The sequence below is a fragment of the Ursus arctos genome, chromosome Y (genome assembly GCF_023065955.2).
Source record: "Ursus arctos isolate Adak ecotype North America chromosome Y, UrsArc2.0, whole genome shotgun sequence".
Taxonomy (NCBI): Eukaryota; Metazoa; Chordata; class Mammalia; order Carnivora; family Ursidae; genus Ursus; species Ursus arctos.
This window is the reverse complement of record NC_079874.1, coordinates 25158369-25177817: the sequence shown is the minus strand read 5'-3', so window position 1 is coordinate 25177817 and position 19449 is coordinate 25158369. Positions and strand designations below refer to the sequence as shown.

The window sequence follows — 19449 nt, the reverse complement described above, 5'->3', positions numbered from 1 at the left end:
AAGTGGGATAGATGAGGCATGAGAAGGACTTGATCTGCCACTACAGGCTTTGAAGATGGGAGGGACCAGGGACCATGCAATGAGAGTGAACTTTAGAAGTGAGAATCACCCCCACTTGAGAGCCAACAAGGGAATGGGGACCTCAGAGCCCAGTGTGGAAGCGAGGGCTGCCAACAACTTGCTCTTATGAGTCTGAAAGCAAACTCCTTAATTAAGAACTTGGCCCAGCCAACACCTTGATTTTGTGAGCCTCATGTCAATGTCCCACCTACAACTGTGAGATAATAAATGTGAGATAATAAACATGTGTTGTTTTAAACTGCTGAGTCTGGGATAATTTTATATAGCAGCGACAGGCCACGAACAGAATTCTCAACATTGCTTACAACATTCCTCGCATTCTCTTAATTCCAAGACACCATCAGTTGTAAATCAGCAAAAATCTAACACGGGAGATTTTCAGGGAAAAGAAATGCCACTACATCCCACTGAAGGTAAGATGCATCCTGGTTTCTGAAACAGACAAAACTGTAGATGGGGAAAAAAATAAATTAAAAATACTTCCTTATCTTTGAATTAAGGAAATACAATATTCACTGGTGGTTATATTTAGGGAATATCTAACTTTATATAAAAACATCAGCTCTCCTAATCCCCTTAAAGGCATGTTTCACCATCCGTTCACATGCCGCTCCCCAGAAATTTTCCCCTCTCTGAAATGCAGACATAATTAAGAAGGCAGTTAATATTGGCTTCCTTCCCTGTGTGTACACGGTTGTTAAACGCTCAGAGCCCAATAAGGTTTATTACTGCTCAGCTCGTTCCATAAGAAACTCCTTAAACACAGGAAGAACAGTTGTGACTTAAAACCGAGTTAACACATTCTAAAGAATTTCAAGTCTCTTGAAAGGAATGACCCTTTTGTGATCCGAAGGGTGTTCTCCAAGTTACGGCTTGTAATCATTTAAGACTGGCACAATACCTTTTTGTTGGTGTGCAAATGCACTGGTGATGTTTCCGGCATGAAATGTAACATGCAACTCATTTACTCATTTTAGCAAGAGTTGCCAGGAATGATTTCTTCTTCAAAATCAAACCTTCCACAACTGGAGTTTGAAATCTCAACTATTACTAGAAGCTGGTGAAGATTTATTTTGGTGTTATTTTCTAAGGAATATATAAACTCAACTGAATTCTATACTCCCTATTCACATTTGCCAAACATAGATCAAAATTAGCAAAAAGTAAACAACTACTACAATACTTACAGCAAAAAAAAAGCCTTCTGAAAATGAGTAAACGATTGTTTTTGTTTTCTGGGATGATTAGGCAATGATCGTTGAACTTTTTTTTTAAGATTTTAATTTTCAGTAATCTCTACACTGAACACAGGGCTCAAACTTACGATCCCAAGGTCAGGAGTCATCTGCTCTACCAACTGAGCCAGCCAGGCACTCTAATGGTAGTTGAATTATTAAATTTCATACTCCAAAGTCACATCTGATGACACAAAATCAGTGGAAACTTTTGAGCTACTCGCTGCATGGATTCTGTCTCACAAGGCAAGTGTGTGTGGAAGGGGGTGTAACTGTTTGGTGTGTATGCCTTGGAAGTGTGCATGGTGGAAAATGCGAAGGAAGTGGAGGAGGGGCTTTACCTTCTACTTGCAAACAAAGGTTTGAGTTAGGCATAAGATTCTGCAACATGGTTTTAAGAAAGGATTTCCCAGGAGTGCCTGGGTGGCTCAGTCGTTAAGCGTATGCCTTCGGCTCAGGGCGTGATCCTGGCGCTCTGGGATCGAGCCCCACATCATGCTCCTCCACTGGGAGCCTGCTTCTCCCTCTCCCACTCCCCCTGCCTGTGTTCCCTCTCTCTCTGGCTGTCTCTATCTCTGTCAAATAAATAAAATCTTGAAAAAAAGAAGAAAGAAAGAAAGAAAGAGAGAGAGAGAGAGAGAGAGGGAGGGAGGGAGAAAGAAAGAGAGAGAGAGAGAGAGAGAGAGAGAGGGAGGGAGGGAGGGAGGGAGGGAGGAGAAAGAAGAAGAAGAAAGAGAAGAAGAAAGAAAGAAAGAAAGAAAGAAAGAAAGAAAGAAAGAAAGAAAAGAAAGAAGAAAAGAAGAAAGAAAGAAAGAAAGAAAGAAAGAAAAGAAAGAAAGAAAGAAAGAAGAAAGAAAGAAAGAAAGAAAGAAATGAGATAAAAAGAGGGATATTGTTTTTTGTTGGTTTCAGGAGGCAGCCCAATGTGAAGTCACCTCATTTCTGTGAATCTGGGTTCTTTAATAGGGCGTGGAGCAGCATCGATGGTAGAATTCCAGAAAATGTCTGTCCTCACCAATAATGGGTCTGGTCACTCTCAGGCCTTCCTAGAAGAACATCACATGGTTTATTTTCCAAAGACTCCAAAGTGTCTTTAAATTTGTCTGTTCTTCTCGCTCTTCATTGTCCTTCCTCTGAAGGACCAGCTTCTTTATGTGTTTGTACCCCTTCCCCATATCTGTCAGATGAAGGCACCCAAAGAAATAAGTCTCCAAAAGTGTGAGTTTGGTGTCGCGTGGTGATACTCTGCCACTCAGGTTTCAGCCCAGAAGCCGGATGCCATCCCTCCTGCGGTGCTCCCCTCAGCTGCAGCTGGAAGTCACTGGCTGAAGGTCACCTCTAGGGTGGGGGAGGAGCTAAGTTCCTGGGCACTTCAGAGCCTCTGAGGAAGAGTCACAAGCACTGGGTATTAGCAGCAGCATTGGCAACGGGGAAACTGAAGGGACCTGTCCTCTACAGACTGCATCTGACGACCCTTCTTTTTGACACTTCAGGACACTCTCCCTACCCATGACTCCAGAGGCTTGGAGAGAGTCCCAGTGGCACAGCCCAGGCTCCAACTCAAGACTCACTCCCGATTGGCCCCAAAAGGAACCCCATTCCTTTGGAGTTCCACTGTGTCTTCACGGGGTTCAAAGCTTGGCTCTACTGATTCTTAAATGGGTGAGTTTAACTCTTTGGAATGCAAATTATTTTTCATCTGCAAGATTAAATTAGATGCTTGAGTGCTATCTTCAGCGTATTGGAAATACTCAGTGAGTATTAAAGCCCTCTATCTTATTAAAGATCTTGAGGGTGCTAAAGATTGCACATCTTCATTGTGAGTTCCCTTTAGGACCTTTATTATCACCGAAAGTAAGTTGGTTTTAGTCAGATCTCTCTTGCCATGAGTTAATGCTCTTCCTCGTGCTTCGAATATTAATTCTAACCCTAATTTTTCTTCTAATTCTCTTCCTTCAACCTTCTTCAATTTCTCCTTCTCGGTCCCCTTCTCTTCTTCTTCCTCCTCCCCCTTTCTGCATTTATACACACCGTCTCCATCAACTGTAAGACAAGTAAGACAAAGTGTATGTCCCAGGCTTCTTGTGCTAAAAAATCCCTTGAGTGAAGTGAGATGTGCCTCCCTCATCACTGCATTCATCACACATAGCTGGCCACTGGGCAGTGTTAAGTCTGGAGCTGGAGAAAAACAGATGGATTCAACTCCTTGTTTTGCCAAGTGTCAGCTTGTTTGACCCTCTTGAACATTTCTGAACGCAACCCTCCCAGCCTGGAACACTTTCATGACAATGCCAACTTTGCAGAGCAGTTGTGAAATAAAGGGGATTTCAGATGAACAATTGGCAGGCCTACCCTATGACGTTAATAAATGATGAATCACGGAAGAAATTACAATTCTTCCACTGATATACATGGACTACCTATTATATTCCAGGAAATTTGGTAAGAACTGGCCACACCAAGATGGCTGTCTTCCCTGGATGAGCCTCTATGGTTTTTGTTAAGGAAATGTTGTTAGTGTGGCCACAAAATTCTCTGGCAGATACCCCTTCTACCAAAGAATGGATGAGATAACCTGACAGCCTTTGGCTCTTACCCTGGAGACACCAAGACTGTATTTTTATTTTCTCTTTCCTTTTTGGAAAACTGAAATAGATTTGGGCCATCATGTCATTCTCATTATTACTCTATTGTGCATAAAACCAGCCTTTTTACATACTCGCTTTTTTCTTACGCTTTTAGAATCCATACAGATATCTACGATGCACAGATTTTATACCTCTGTCATTTTTTTCTTACTTACATTTTCAGAACAACTTCTACACAAAATTTCTAATATTTTCTTATGTCATATTTTTCAGCAGTCAGAACTGATAATCCTCACATTCCTTCTGTTGCTCCTGGTAATCCTGTCTTGCCCTCCAGTAGAAAGCTGTTATGAGATGCCTTGTGTTTCTATTTTAAAATATGTATCTTGTTTACTGAATTAAATTTGTCATAGAAACTGTATCAGCACCAACATTTCAAATCTGTGCTCCTTCTACAGAATTAAGATAATTTCTTCTTGCTTCATTCATCTGCTGATGACTCAAACTCATCTACTGAAAAATAATGTTTTAATGAGTTCCTTCTCAGTCTCATTTAAAGTATATTAACAATAATGATATGCAGAAGTCAATATTCTTTATTACTCTAGCAAACTGGATTTCTCAACCCACTTGACAGTTTAAAATTGCCACTGGGAAGAACTTGACTTTCAAGGAGAATTAAATGGGGTTTACTGTGGTGACTGATTATCAGCATAAGAACCATGCATTTTTCTACTACAGTAGAGGAAATAATTTAATTAGTCTGTTATTGTAAATGTTCTGATTTTAATACATTAACTTGTGGCCCATGGCTGATAGAAAAGAAATTAACACTGACTCTTTTTGACTGTGGAATGAATTGGACTTTCCAGGGCAAGAAAATTAATTATAAATGCTCTCTATTTAAGATTGCCAGATTTTTTTAATGATAAATGATGTAATTATTAGATGTCAAGTATACAAATACTCATGCATTGACATTTCAGCTTATTAATTCCAACATTCACCATTGTGTATAACATATTCATCACATTTAATTGCTCAGTAAAGGGGAAAAAAATCATTGTTCTCATGGTTCTCCCTGTGATTTTGAGGCAGTAAATTTATGAAGACACTGAATGCTAATGCACTAAATTTCTGATGACAGTCCCGTGTTTCGTTCGGAGCCAAGATCAAAATAAACAAAAAGAGTGAGCGCATAGTAGACTGAAGTTACAGCAGTGGTGACTAAGTTTTACAGAATTATGAGTTAGGCAAAATCTGTCTTCAGCATCCTCTCCTTTGTGTTTCCCCTTCTCTCTGCCACCCATTTTTGGGTGTGAGTGGTGAGTATCCAGGGCCGTGATGCTCACCCTGGCATCCCAGGAGCTTCTTCCTTCCCAAGAGATGCCCACCCTCATCAACCAGTGCTCCCATTCTTGGCAGGATGAAGACAACTGTCTAACTTCAAAAGATTTCAGGGGGCCCCTCACCCGTGACAAGAGATACAAGAGTCAGGAGAGATGAAGCACATCTGTTTCCCTTTAATTCAGCAACCCTTTCAAATTTGCATTTCACTCATCCCATCTGTGACCAGTTTTACATGTCAACTTAGCTGGGCTATGACTCCCAGTTATGCAACAAAATGCTAATCAGAGGGTTGTACTAAAGGTATGTTGTAGATGTGATTAAAGGCCATAATCAGTTGATGTTAAGCGATTCCGTTGATGTTAAGCGAGGGACACTGTCCTGGGTTATCTGAGTGGACCCAGTGCAACCACAAGTGTTCTCATATGAGGGAAGCAGGAGGACCAAAGTCAAAGAGAGAAGGTGATGGGGAAGCAGAGGTTGAAGTGATGTACTGTGATGATGGAAGAAGGACCAGGAGATCAGGAATGCAGCTCTAGAAGCTGCAAAAGGCTCTACCTTAGAACCAGAGGGAGCGAGCCCTACTGACATCTTGGTTGCAGTTCAATGAGACCCATTTTGGACTTCTGACCTCCAGAACTGTAGAGTCACGCATTTGTGTTCTTTCAAGCCACTAAGTTTGGAAATTTGTTGCAGCAGCTATAAGAGACTACTACACTATCAAATGCATTTGAGAAGTTTAGTGTCAAATCTATTGTTTATTCAATGTGCACTCTTTCAATGCATACATGGCTTCATATCTCCCCTGCAATAACTCTGTTGCATCTCTGGAGCCACCGTTCCGGGATGATAACTGCTGTCATCAACCACAAAAGGCAAGGGTGGGCCTGAAAACACCTCCCTTCAGTCCTGGCTGTACTGTTCCCTCCACAGCCCTGGCATGGTCTCATAGCCCTCCAGGCAGCCACTTCTGTGCATGCAAGGTCAAACCACTGGTTTCCTCATTAGACACCTATATCCTTTTTTTCTCCCTTAGTTTCCATCTGTGGTGGGCAGAAGTATCAGATGGACCCAGAGATCGCCACCCCTGGTGTGGACACACTATATAATCCCCTCCCTTTGAGCACGGACGTGATCCATGAATATGAAGGATGTCACTCCAATAATTAGGTCTCTAATCAGTTGACTTTGAGTTAATGTAGAGTTATTATCTGTGCTGGCCTACCTACTGAGTTGAGCTCTTAAAAGTGACAATATGCGGGGTGCCTGGCTGACTCAGTGGAGCACGTGACTCTTGATCTCGGGGTTACAAGTCTGAGCCCCATGTTGGGGGTAGAGATGACTTAAAAATAAAATCTTTAAAAAAATTCATTTAAAAAGAAAGTGACAAGATGCAGTGGCAGATACTGTCCTACTCAAAGAAGGAAGTGAAAGCCACGCTGTGAACTGTCAATGGGGGCCATGTGGCAAGGAACTGTGGGTGGCTTCTAGGACCCGAAAGGGGCCCTGGCAGATGAAAAATAGAGACCTCAAGCACACAGCCGCAAGGAAATTTATTCTGCCAACAACCTTCCAGGCTTAGAAGAGGACCATGGGCATGAGAAAGAAGTGCAGCCTGGCCAACACCATGATTTCTACCTGGTAAGACTTGAGCAGAGGACCCAGCTAACCCATGCCTGGGTTCCTGACTCACAGAAACTGTGAGACAGTAATTTGCGTTGTAAGCCACTAAGCTTGCAGTCACTGGTTAAACAGCAAGAGAAACAAATACACCACCTTGCAAAAAGCATTCTTCAGTTCGTTATCACTAAGCATGCAAAATTAATTTAAACTATGTTTGTAATCTTAAGTATGCCAAAGAACAGGAGAAAACTTTTCTAAATGAAAGTTGTGGTCTGAGCAGAATGAGTGATTGGAAGAGTTATCTTTCACCAGAATAAACTCCCTTCCAATCTCTCTACGTACATAGATTCCTCTGTCCTCACCTCAAATGCTGGCAGCAAACCCAGGTAGGAAAGAGATACACCAAAGATTGTAACCACTGCTGCCCATTCCAGCTTCCCCATCCTGACATTTCTCATAGCTTTGATGGTTTTTGTCACTCAGTGGTCCTTGTATACAATAATGGGTTCACGAATCTTTTGTCCTTTGGGAAAGGTAGGTTCCATCTTCACACACAGATTTGAAAATCTCCAAAGGCATGGTGCCAGGTCAAGTAGGCAGGACTTGGAATGGGAAGAACTGAGTTACATCCTGGTATTTGATGTCCGCATCTTGTATAGAAAGTAATTTACTGTCTCTGCTCCAAATACAATGGTAGTCATAATACATGAGGATATTTGTGAAGCTCGTATGATTCAGTTTATCTAAAATACCTTGCACGTGGCTTTTCAACTACTACGTGTTCAGTAAATATTTATTCACTTGCTCTGGAAACACGGCACCAAATATGATACTCCTGATAGGATATAATTTATCTACCTCTCCCCCCTATTTTTCCAGCATTCAGGTTATTATCAGCTAGAAGGGCATGAGCAAGTCATACCTCTGTGAGCTGCCCAGGGTATAACAAATCAGACAGCCCATATTCCGCACAGGGTACTGAACCCAACCGAGTGCTGCCTCCACAATTTGCCTCAAGAGTACAGCACAGATTTCCTACGTAGCAAAGGCAGTTTTCTTCACCTCATTAGCAAACCCACCAAGGATGACTTTTTGGGAGTGAGAGCCAAAGAATGAGTGGAATTCAAAGGCAATAAGGAAGATTGCTCACTCGAAACTGCAAATGCAGAGAGTGGAATTTCCACTTCAGCTGGAAAGTTCCCTCACTCCACATGCTTGAGAAGACGCATGTCTATGAAATGCTAATGAAGTCAAGCCCATTCACATGTAAATTTCTAGATTTTTTTTCTCCCTCAAAATTAAGTTCTTACAAGTGATTTAAAGAGTAATTGGCTTCTAGATACGTTTTCCAGCAAATTACAGCAGTCAAAAGCTTGTTTGAAGGGTAATGCCGCCTGTTCAAGTTGCCTTTGGGAGAACTCTAATAGAGAACAGTGTTTCTTTCCTTTCACTGCTTCTATAACTAATGCAGTGCTTCCCTCCAGAACAGAGCCGTAAAGGGGATTATATGTCACAAGGAATGGTGAAGACATAAGGGCATTTTTGCCTTATCCCCCTGAATCATAATCATATTGCATATTTTCACGATGTTCTTTTTTTTTTTCTTCTTACTCCAAGTCATACACCAGATGGTAAATCCTAGGAATCATTTAATAGGTTTGGCAAAAATTCTAAGAGCACAATGATTTTGAAAGTTGGATCTGAAGCAAAACATGGAGCAAAGGAGGTATAGATCCAACACGTGGGGCAGATAAAACAGTGTTGAATGAAGCAGAGGGAAAGTTTTATAGTTCTATAGTATTGTGTCTTGAACGTGCAGTTGAACAGTCTTCAAAGTGGATATGATTCACAGGAAACTAACGTCCACTGTGAGTGAGCATAAGAGAGGACCTGATTGTTTAAGATAAATTACATCTATGCCCAGACACACTATATCCCAGCTTATTCAGAAGACTTGAAGACATGAGCATAAAAACCCCATCAGCAAACTTTGAGGATGACAGAGTAGGTGAAATCCCAGACAGACTTCTGGCAAACACCCCAGCTTTCAAAAAGGGAACAAAGGGCATATTCAAGAAACTAGGTTTTTTAGCACCACACTAATTCCTGATTAGATTTTAAATAAATAACTCAAGCGTGCTATCATGTTCTGGATCACTGTGTTACTACAAAGAAAGATCCTAGTGGAACTATCCATCTAGCCAACCACCCGTCACTCATTCTATTCATTCACTGAGCAAGGACTTGTCGAGCTCCCGGAAAGCCAGGGACCATGATGGGCACATGGGGAATCAATGGGGCTCCTGTGAAGTCCGCTGCTCCAAAGAAGCACTCTCGTGCAGTTGTCGTAATGAGTGCTGTACAGTGATTGGAATACATGTTGTCATAGAACACACAAGGCGTTTCTGAGATTCCAGATAAGGGACAAATCATCCTGAGAACACCACAGAAGGCGTCCATGAATGTGAGGAGATCTTTCCCTTTTGGGAGTCAAAAATATTTTTTTGTTGCTGGCCAAGCCAGGGCTCAATAATCCCTAGAGTTCATGTGTCTCTGGCAAAAGCTGAATGAGAGTAGTAGCCGAGGACTGGTGCCTATACGGAAAACACAGAGGATAGGAACAGAGACTGAGTGTAAAGAAATTGATTTTCTTGAGGAAGCCACCAGAATAATTGAAAAGAAGCAATTATGACAACTTTTATTAAATAACTATGATGTCCTATGTGCTGCAGTAAGCACTTTATAATCACTTTTAACCCTTACAAGAATCTTTTAAAATATAATTTATCCCTGTTGTTCAAAGGGAAGCCTATAAATTACCCATAGTTTGCTAATAAATGGATAAATCAGCAATCGAATCCTGGGCTAAGTTTAACACCTGATATTCTATATCACAAATCAAAGGAACAAACAGATATTTTACTGAAAGGAGAAAAGATCCAACTTTGTTGATCAAAATGATATACCTCCACTGTGTTCCGAAGTAATGGAGAGTGATTTACACACCCAAACATTTTGTCATGTGTATACAAAACAAAAAACGAATACATATATTGGGAGGATGAGTTCAACCACCCCAGGAACCAAGAACGCGGTGTGCAAGAGCAACGGATATGATTTCATGCTACACCCATGGGAATGTATCGTCTGGCCGGAAGACAGACAATGATACTCTGTGCCTGACAAGCCACATCTAGAGTGAGGTCTAGTTCTGGGAGCCGTTTTTAAGGACTCTGACGAAATAAGCCCTAACATGGGTGACAACCAGCTGAGCACCACTGCATGAACTGTTCCAAGGAAGCGTGTAGGTAAATGCTGATTCACATCCGAAGAACAGAAAACCTGGAAGCCTGAGCGGCTCTGTCAGTTACGCATCTGACTCTTGAGCTCAGCTCGGGTCTTGCTCTCAGGATCATGAGTTCAAGCCCTACGTTGGGCTCCACACTGGACGTGGAGCTTACTAAAACAAAAACAGAAATAAAGCGAAGAACGGAAAACCCGATGGTAGAGCAGTGAATGCTAAGTGATGCCTTCCAAACAACATTCTCTGAACTAACTATCTCAAAGTGAAGTTTGATTGGGCTACACATTAACAAAGCAAAATGTAACCCTCCCATTTTGTTGTGTAAACACCATTGAAGTGACTTCCTGTGTAGTGAAGGTAAGTTTTGATTGAAATATTAGAGGGAATACTATTTCATTGTTTGTTTGGGTTTTTAGCTCACACTTCTGTGGCTTATTTTTTTTTTAAAAGATTTTATTTATTTATTTGAGAGAGAGCGCGCAGAAACAGGAGGAGCAGCAGAGGCAAAGGGAGAAGCAGACTCCACGTGGAGTAGGGAGCCTGATGTGGCACTCGATCCCAGAACCCTGAGGTCATGACCTGAGCCGAAGAGCAGATGCTTAACCAACTGAACCACCCAGGAGCCCCTCTGTGGGTTATAGAATAACCCAGCCTATTTCAATTGTTATTGTCATTTGGGAATTATTATTTTACATACTTGGTAAAAAGAAATGATCACGGTCTAAAGATAACTCTCTAAAGCCACATTGCATTGCCCCTGAAAAGGTTTTGGATGCTTACAGCAGTGGAGTAAAAGCTCAACACAGTAGAAGTGAGCTCCTCAGAGGGCAAGGGTAGCCAAAAGAAACAGATAAATATGCAGGACACGGCTTCACACTTTTTGCCCCTCTTGAATTAGTAATATAGACACATCAAATGGAATGCATTAAAAGTTTTGTTCAGAATATGCTGAAACAATAACTGTTTTATGAATACCCATTTATGTCAATTATTATTCATTATTAATAGCCCACCATCAAATTAAAAAGAAGATATATGTGTGTGTCCTGTTCTACTCCATGTCTCTCTCCCATCTTATTATAATACTCAGTTGTTTCAAAACTAATTAATGATGTAACACAACTTGGAAATAGAAATTGCAACCTAAATACCAGATACTAAAGTTGATGTGGGGTGACAGTCTGCTCTGTTCTCAAGCTGTTGATAAAATTTTGATTACTGGTAAATATTTGATACTTTTCCTTAGATCTACTGTCAAGTTCCAACTAGTTTTATGTGATTACCTAATTCTTACTATTCTAATTTTGAAAGAGACTCCACTCCGCAGAGCCTTCAATTTCAAACCCTCTTATTTCAACCAATGAGTCTGATGGGAAAAGCTGTAAAGAGTTGCAGACATTCGTGTCAGTGAAGTCAATGGCATCATATCGAAGAACTCTGATTCTTAGGAAAAAGAGTGAATTATTTCATCAAGTCAATGTTTCTTCTTGAAACAGAGGAGACAAAAGTTCCATATATTTGTCTATCACACTGTTTATGAAGAGCTCTCCTCTTCCCACTTAACTGTCATCAAAGGTGAACTGTGGAGATAACACCAAAGCTGATTACGGAGTTTAAACCATTTTTTATGTGGTTTTCAATGGCAGTCTAAGTTTTCCCCACGGACAAGACAAAAGGGTCCGATACATTAGTCTCTGGACATGGGGCCGGTGTCTCGAGTGCGTCATGCCTTCCTCAGCAGCTAGCACAGTGGCTGGTGTGAAACAGGCACGTGATAACATGCCCGTGGACTGAGTTTGTAGCTCAACCTCTGTTCGCAGGATGTGTTACTGATTGGACTTCAGCTGCACAATGCTACACAAAGAAAACACCTATTTCATGCATTTAGCTTAACGAGCTGTCGGAGGAACGAAAGCCAATCAAACTGATTATTTTTATCAAGTTACCAAACTGACTTCTCATTTTGGGGAAGCAGCCTGTCTGCTCAATGCAACCATTCCCCCCAAGGAAGGATACAGACATGAGCCCCTGGTCTGAAGACAAGGACTTATCCTACAGCTAGCACAGTTTTCGTGTTGGGGCCAGAAGAGAACAATCTGTCCTCCTCTACACATTTTGATATAGTAATACAAATGAAAATGGCATATTCATCCCCAGTCCTTAAAATCATCGCTGGAAATTGAGAAGAATCTAGCAACATAAATTTCAAGCCTACATTCACCAGATTTAGGGCACAAAACCTCACAGAATTATGGAGAAAGTCCACCCAATCAATGGAATTCAGAGCTAAGAATTCAGCCACTAAGTGGCATAATTGCTGTAATTAGTCAAATGCTGTAATTACAGTAAACACATGATAAGCCGCTACTGAAGCATCTAATTGCAGAGCATAATGGTGTTATTATGATTTCTGATGATATAATATGATTTGGATATATAATAAATGCCCATAACAATATTAAGACATTTTTCATTCGTGAATTTTCTTAGTACTTGATTTGGCTTTCTTAAACTTTCTAAGTTTAAATCTCAGTCCTTTAGGAAATCAAAGTATTTTTTTCGGTAAAAGGAAAAGTGAACATTATCCAACACAAGACCTTGGTGAGAAGGTGGATAGGAGAGAAAGGATTTGAAGTGGAATGTAAAGTTGGTCATTAGGATAACCCAAAATGGAAATTAATGGCTGCAATGCAAGAAAATGCCTGCACAAATGTGATTATTTCACAGACATTCCTGTTTTCAGCAGTTTAAATTTTTACCTTAAGTTCAGTGCTAAACTATCCATGAAAATGAAAATGTAATGCTGTCAGCACTGACTCTGTTCATCATTCCTTGGAGAAGACAATGTTTTGAAGGCATTTCAAACAGGTTATGTATGTGTCCAAATTCTGTACCATGTAACAGTAGACTGGTAACTATGACTTGTCTTAAATTCTTGTTAGATGTAGGTTTTACATAATTGAAAATATTTTTACCTCATTGAATTTGGGAATTGGATGAATTCTTTGAGGGTTAAGAGATGCATAGTTCAGAGGTTGTTGAACTCATTTCATGGAAGGTACTGTGCATATCAGTGTAAGTGTATTTTTCTTGGAAAGGGGTTTTCATCAGGGTCTTCAGTGGATTTGTGAAGCAGAAAGGTGTACCTGGGAAATCATGCCATCCATCTCCACGTGGGCTGGAATCTTCTCTACAAATGTCCATCAGTTCCTTACTCCACTCAGCATCACACTTTGTAGTAATAAGGAGGCTCTAATCTTTCAAAGCCATTGTCCCATCATCTAGAAAACAGTCCAATCGTTAAAAACTTACTCCCATGTGTTGACCATAATTCTTCCTCACCGTAAACTCTGCCTTGCTGTCTTCATTCTTCTAGATGAAAGCCCTCTGAATATCTGAACATAATTCCAACCACACATATCATTCCTTCTCTAGAGTCTCTGTGACTTGTGATCCCTCCTAGTTCCCTCTCTGGTGGATGGCCAATCCATCAAGACTCTGTGGGACACAATGATCCAGACCAGAGGTGGGCAAACATTTTCTGAAAATGGACAGACGACAGTACGTATTTTTTGCTTTGCAAGCCATACGGTCTCTATCACAACGACTCAACTCTGCTGTTGCTGCACAGAAGCAGACATACACAACACGTCAGTGAATGAGGAAGTGTGTGCCCGAATTAAACCTCCTCTTAGAAAACAGGGGACAGGCTGGATTTGATGTGTGTGGTTTGCTGATCGCAGCTAGATGAATCTGATGCAGCAAAGAGCCGTAGGAAACTGTGACAACTCTTCTCCACCGCCGACTAAATGTCTGCTAATCCAGTTTAACTATTCAAATAAAACAATGAAGCATACTACTGATTTGTATTAAGGATACAGTTTAGAAAGCTCCCTAGACAAGCACCATCTAAAAGAACTCTCTGTACGAATGGAAAATTCTCTGTGCGGTACAGTGTGGTAGCCCCTAGCCACATGTGGCTATTAAGCACTTCAAATATGCCTGATGCATCTTAAGGATTGAATTTGTAATTTAATTTAACTCTAATTAATTTATATTTAAATTTAAATAGGGTCTGAGTGGCTACCACATTGGACAGCATAGCCCTAGGTTTTCTTGCACGGACTGGTCTTCAACAGTACTCATTTATGGCACTGTCCATAACATTTTATTAAATTTACACATGAAATAGTTTATTATCATTGAGGTAAATATACAGCTTTAAGCATCATACAAGTTCAATAAATATTAATGATGATCAGTAAATTGAATCATTACAGATAATGAAATAGCATGACAAAATAGGACCCATAATTAGAATCAGTTTTGCTTTTATTGACAAAGATTTTCCATGGAACTGGGAACCATGATCACATAATGGTATAGGCTTTCATAATTTTAAATTATTTTAATGGATTTCACACTTTTGATATTTATCTGAAGCTAATTCGAGCTTTTCCTATTTGACATTCCCCTGCTATGAATATGGATGGATTTTACTGTAGAGTGAATTTCCAAGTGTCTTTGTTTGTCTTGTTCCCTGAAGATTCACATTTTAGCATGCATTGTTCATTGTTTCATTTCATTCAAACTCTGGAGAAAGGGGAAGAGATCATTTTATCCTAATGCTCACTGAGCTCACCAAGCAGAATACTAAACAACAAAAGAATTAAGAACATCATCCTGCTGTAAAGTCAACAAGTTCATGAATTGAGAATCCAATTATTATTCAAAACACATTGCCTTTATTGCAATCCCTTCACTTATTTATTCAACAAACACTGTTCTTAACATTGCAGATACAAGAGAGAACCAAAACAAATGTGGATTGTGCCACCAGGGAGCTGACATCCCATGCAGATGACAGCCGTTAAACAGAGAACCTCAAAAACAAAGCATCTTTTACAAGTTATGCTCTGCAAAATTCCACAACACGCTGAGGGCCTCTGACCAAGGGGCCCAGCATTGCCCAGGATGAAGTGACATTTAGGGTGAACAAGAACAAAGCCTCCCAGGCAGACAACCAGCAGACACAGAGTAGGGTGAGGGAGTAAGCACATTAGGTCAACAGGGAGGGGGAGAGTGAGGTAAGGTGAGGCAGGGGAGTGCCCAGGATTGGACCTGAACATTACTGCTAGAGTTCTGATCCCTTTATATAGCAAGAGCAACATGGGGGGGTGGTCAGTGGTAAGAATCTTAAGGACAGAATGTGGGCATGGGGTGCAGCAGAACTCACACTGCATTTGAGCACTCTGGTTTCTATGGGGACACAGGCTGGAAGGCCAAATGCAAATGGTGAATCCAGCTTCTGCCTGTCCTCCAGGCAAGAAAGGATGGCATCTCGCACTTAAGAGCTCAGAGTGGAGGTGGAAAGAGGTGAGTGTACTTGAGACTTTCGGAGAAGATACAATTGCCAGTTAGTGCTGGGGGCCATGGCCAGTAAGCAAGGATGCCCCCAGGTCTCTGGCGGAAGGAACTGTGTCATGGAGCCTCCACTCTCTATGAGAAGAGCCTCCATGATGTCAAGAGGACCCACAGGAGTGCTCCAGAGAATGGGCAGCACAGAATGAAGCTGGTGCTGGAGAGCCAAGTGTTTCTTGTTATGGAGCAATCTTTCCAGAACAATTCAGACTGCCAAATTGAGGAAGAGCTTCCTTTTGTTGAGGAGTGTGTATGTGTGTGCATGTGTTTCTGTATATGTGTGTTGACCATAAACTAGGACGCACAGTAAATCCCCAAAGCTCACATTCTCCAGCTTTCGGGAGTCTGTTCAGTGTGCTGACTGACTGTACACATCTTTGCCTGGGCCTCTCTCTGAGCAGCCAGCCTGTCTTTGGCTTCCCCAGTTAGAGAAGAGCTGCATGAATATTTGCTTCCAACTGTGCCTCTGGGCGGGCAGCCAGTGCTCACCAAATGCTGCCAGCCCAACACAAGCGAGGCACCCACGGACTTCTGAATCTCTATTGCCTTGGAATAAAAAAGGGCAAACAACTGCATTCTGCGGGTTCCAAGTTGTTTGCTTATTCGTACAGGATATTCCCAATCACTCCCTCATTCTGGGCCAAGTCAGTGTGATTTCACTATTGTATTAGTTTCCCAGGGCTGCCATCATACAATACCACGAGCTAGGCAGCTGAAAGCAACAGAAGTATATTGTCAACAGTTCCGGGGGCTGGAGGTCCAAGATGCAGGTGTCAGTGGGGCCCTGCTCCATCTGAAGGCTCTAAGGAAAAGTCCTGCCTTGCTTCTTCCTAGTTTCTACAGGTAGCTTAATCCTTGGCATTCCTCGACTCGCAGCTGCTGGTCTGATCTCTGTCTCCCTTGTCACCAGGCATCCTCCCTGTGTGTCTCTGTGTCCAAAATTCCCTCTTCAGTTAAGGATACCAGTCATTAGGTTAGGGCACACCCTAACGACCTCATCTTAACAGGATCATATTTGCAAAAGCCCTGTTTCTAAATAAGGTCATATGCACGGATACTGGAGGTTAGGACTTCAGCCTATCTCTTTTAAGAGACACAATTCAACCCATAATGCTGTGCCTTAAGTTTTCCTAACTGAAGTGTATGTGACTATTTCTTCTCTACTATCTTCCCTTATTAGTCCTGGTAAGAAAGAAAAGGGAAAAGGGAAAAGGGAAAAGGGAAAAGGAGGAAGGAAGGAAGGAAGGAAGGAAGGAAGGAAGGAAGGAAGGAAGGAAGGAAGGAAGGAAAGAAAGAAACAAAGAAACAAAGAAACAAAGAAACAAAGAAACAAAGGAAAAGAAAAACAGGGACACACAGTCACCTTAATTCTGGCTGTCTCTAATACTTGGCACATGATTTTATTGGCATTTATCTGATTGTAACAATTATTTGATTATGTGTCTGTTCCAACCCCTGACTTGAAATTGAGATCTTTAAAGACATAGGTTAATAAATAAGACCTGTGTTCCATTTATTAAATAAGACATAGAAGACATAGGTGTTATTCTAACTTAGTGCTTAATGCCTGTCACATAGAGGGACCTCAATAAATGTCAAGTGAAAGAAAGAAAGAAGAGGATAGAAGAAGGGAGAGGAGGTAGAGGGATTTTCTGGTTTCACAATCAGTCTTTGCTCTTAACCAGATTAACTTGCCTCCCCCTTAACCTTTCCTAATTGCCTCCATTAATTTCCCTCTGTAGCCTGGCAAGGATTGAAACTCATTATCAGACATTACTGATAAGCCATGAAGGGAGTGATAAAGAAGAATGCTTTAGATATTAATCTGTCTCAAATCTGCAGATAAGACAGATTAACTCTGGGGGACTCTTCAAGACCCGTGATTCTGTGGATTGCTAATAAAGACGCTGTGGTGGGGCTCTCTATGCTGTTTCCGAGGTCAGGAGCTCTGCTTCATTTAGAACTGTGAAGGTAGGTGTCACCCCAAGAGTACTGTAATTTAGTATCCGTTACCCAAATATCTTATCTCAAACACGTCTTCACCTGCATAAAGGTCTGTTTGAACACCTTCCAAAGCCAGTTCACTTGCTGTATTAGTTACCTACTGATGCATCACAACAGGACCACACATTAGCAGCTTGACAATATAACACACAGTTATACTCTCACAGCTTCTGTGGGTCACAAGTGCAAGCACACTCTTACTGGTTCCTCCTTTCAGGGTTTCTCATGAGGCTACAGTCAAGGAGCACACAGGGTGGGGGAGTCATCTGAGGCTCGAATGGGGAAGGATCTGCTTCTAAGCTCACATGGTTGTTAGCAGAATTCAGCTCCCAGGAGGGAGGTCCAAGTCCTAAGTTATGCAATCCCAGAAGTGATTTCCCATCAACCTTGCCATGCTGTGTTAGTTAAATGCAGATCACAGGTCTCACCCACACTCACAGACAGGGAATTCCATAAGAACAGGACACCAGGAACAGGGATCACCAGGGCTCTCCTGCACCTCTATTTACTACACTTGCCAACCAAGGCTAGATTTCTCACAAAAACTTGAATGGAATAGGCTTTTATGGATATAATGTTGCAAGGATGTACATGGCAGATGTCCTGTAAACACAAGACATCATCATTGATCGATGATTACCTTAACTCAGATTAAAGTTACACCATCTCCATTTGTTTGTTCAACAAATATCTATTAAGCATGTAGTAGTTAAATATTTTTTCCTGCCATTAAAGAAAGCAAATTTGTACAACTTAAACTAAAAGTAGAGACTTGCATTTCCAGAAAGCATTCTTGGTACAAAACATTTATATATTCTAGATAAACACATTTACCAGCGACTTTGGAATAATTGCTTCAGTGACGATAAAGTGAGGGCAAGAGCTGGAGGCCAGAAATGATAGGAACACAGGATCTGAGAGACATGAGCAAAGCTGCAGCCAGAGTTCCCTGGCCAAAATTTTAATCAAGTGTCCTGTGCTTCTAATTCTCTACCTGCATTGCAGAAGTACATGCAGAAAATCCTTGCATACCATTTTTTGATAATTCTTGTGTGTTGTGTGCATGTCTATGAAATAACAATCTTTGCTGCTGGTGCATAAAAATGGGAATTCTATATATTGATCTTATTTTTGGCAACCTGCGAAAATACCTCAATCATTCTGGTATTTTCTTAGATTCTTTAGTGCTTTCAATGAAACAATCATATCATTTGCAAATAATGGCAGTTTTACTGTTTGTGCTGGCTAGGACTGCTAATATAGTGTGGTATAGAAATGACTTCAGGCTTCTTTTGTTGTTTTCCTTCAAGATGTGAAAGGAGGATTCCTTGAGTGTAGCTTTTGCTACAGTATTTTTGAAGCTATGAATCAGCTTAAGAATATTCTATTATATTCCTAGGTTTTCAGAGATTTTATTTTAAGATCACAGATTAACATTGATTATTTCCTGCATTTATTGACAAAAGTATATGGCTTTCCTCCATAAATCTGTTAATGACGTAGCTTAGATGAATAGATACTCTTACCTTGAATATAAGAATGATCCCATAAGCATTAATGGTTACAAATCTGCCCACACGAAAACAGCAGGCACAACAATTATACAGATGGCTTCCTCTGTTCAAAGAACAGATATTTTAATCTGCTAATTGTGTAATGGTGTAATACATTTTAGTATAAAAATAAGGAAAATATCCTAACTAAGATAACCTATGTACTTAAAGCAAACAAAACAATGAAAGGAAGAAAAAAAAAAAAAAGGACTGCATGACTCCATTTACTGAAATATCCAGAATAGGCAAATTCAATGAGACAGAAAGCAAACTGGTGGTTGCCAGGGGCTAGG

At 41.0% G+C, this 19449-nt stretch overlaps 1 long non-coding RNA gene across 1 annotated transcript in view; it reads right to left on the bottom strand.

Annotated features, from left to right (window-relative positions):
- The window catches only part of LOC113240754 (uncharacterized), a 500727-nt gene that overhangs the window by 47838 nt on the left and 433440 nt on the right, over positions 1-19449 (bottom strand). Inside the window, exon 7 of the long non-coding RNA XR_003311279.4 lies at positions 13325-13459. This is a non-coding gene — a long non-coding RNA (uncharacterized LOC113240754). The remainder of the gene's footprint in view (positions 1-13324; positions 13460-19449) is intronic.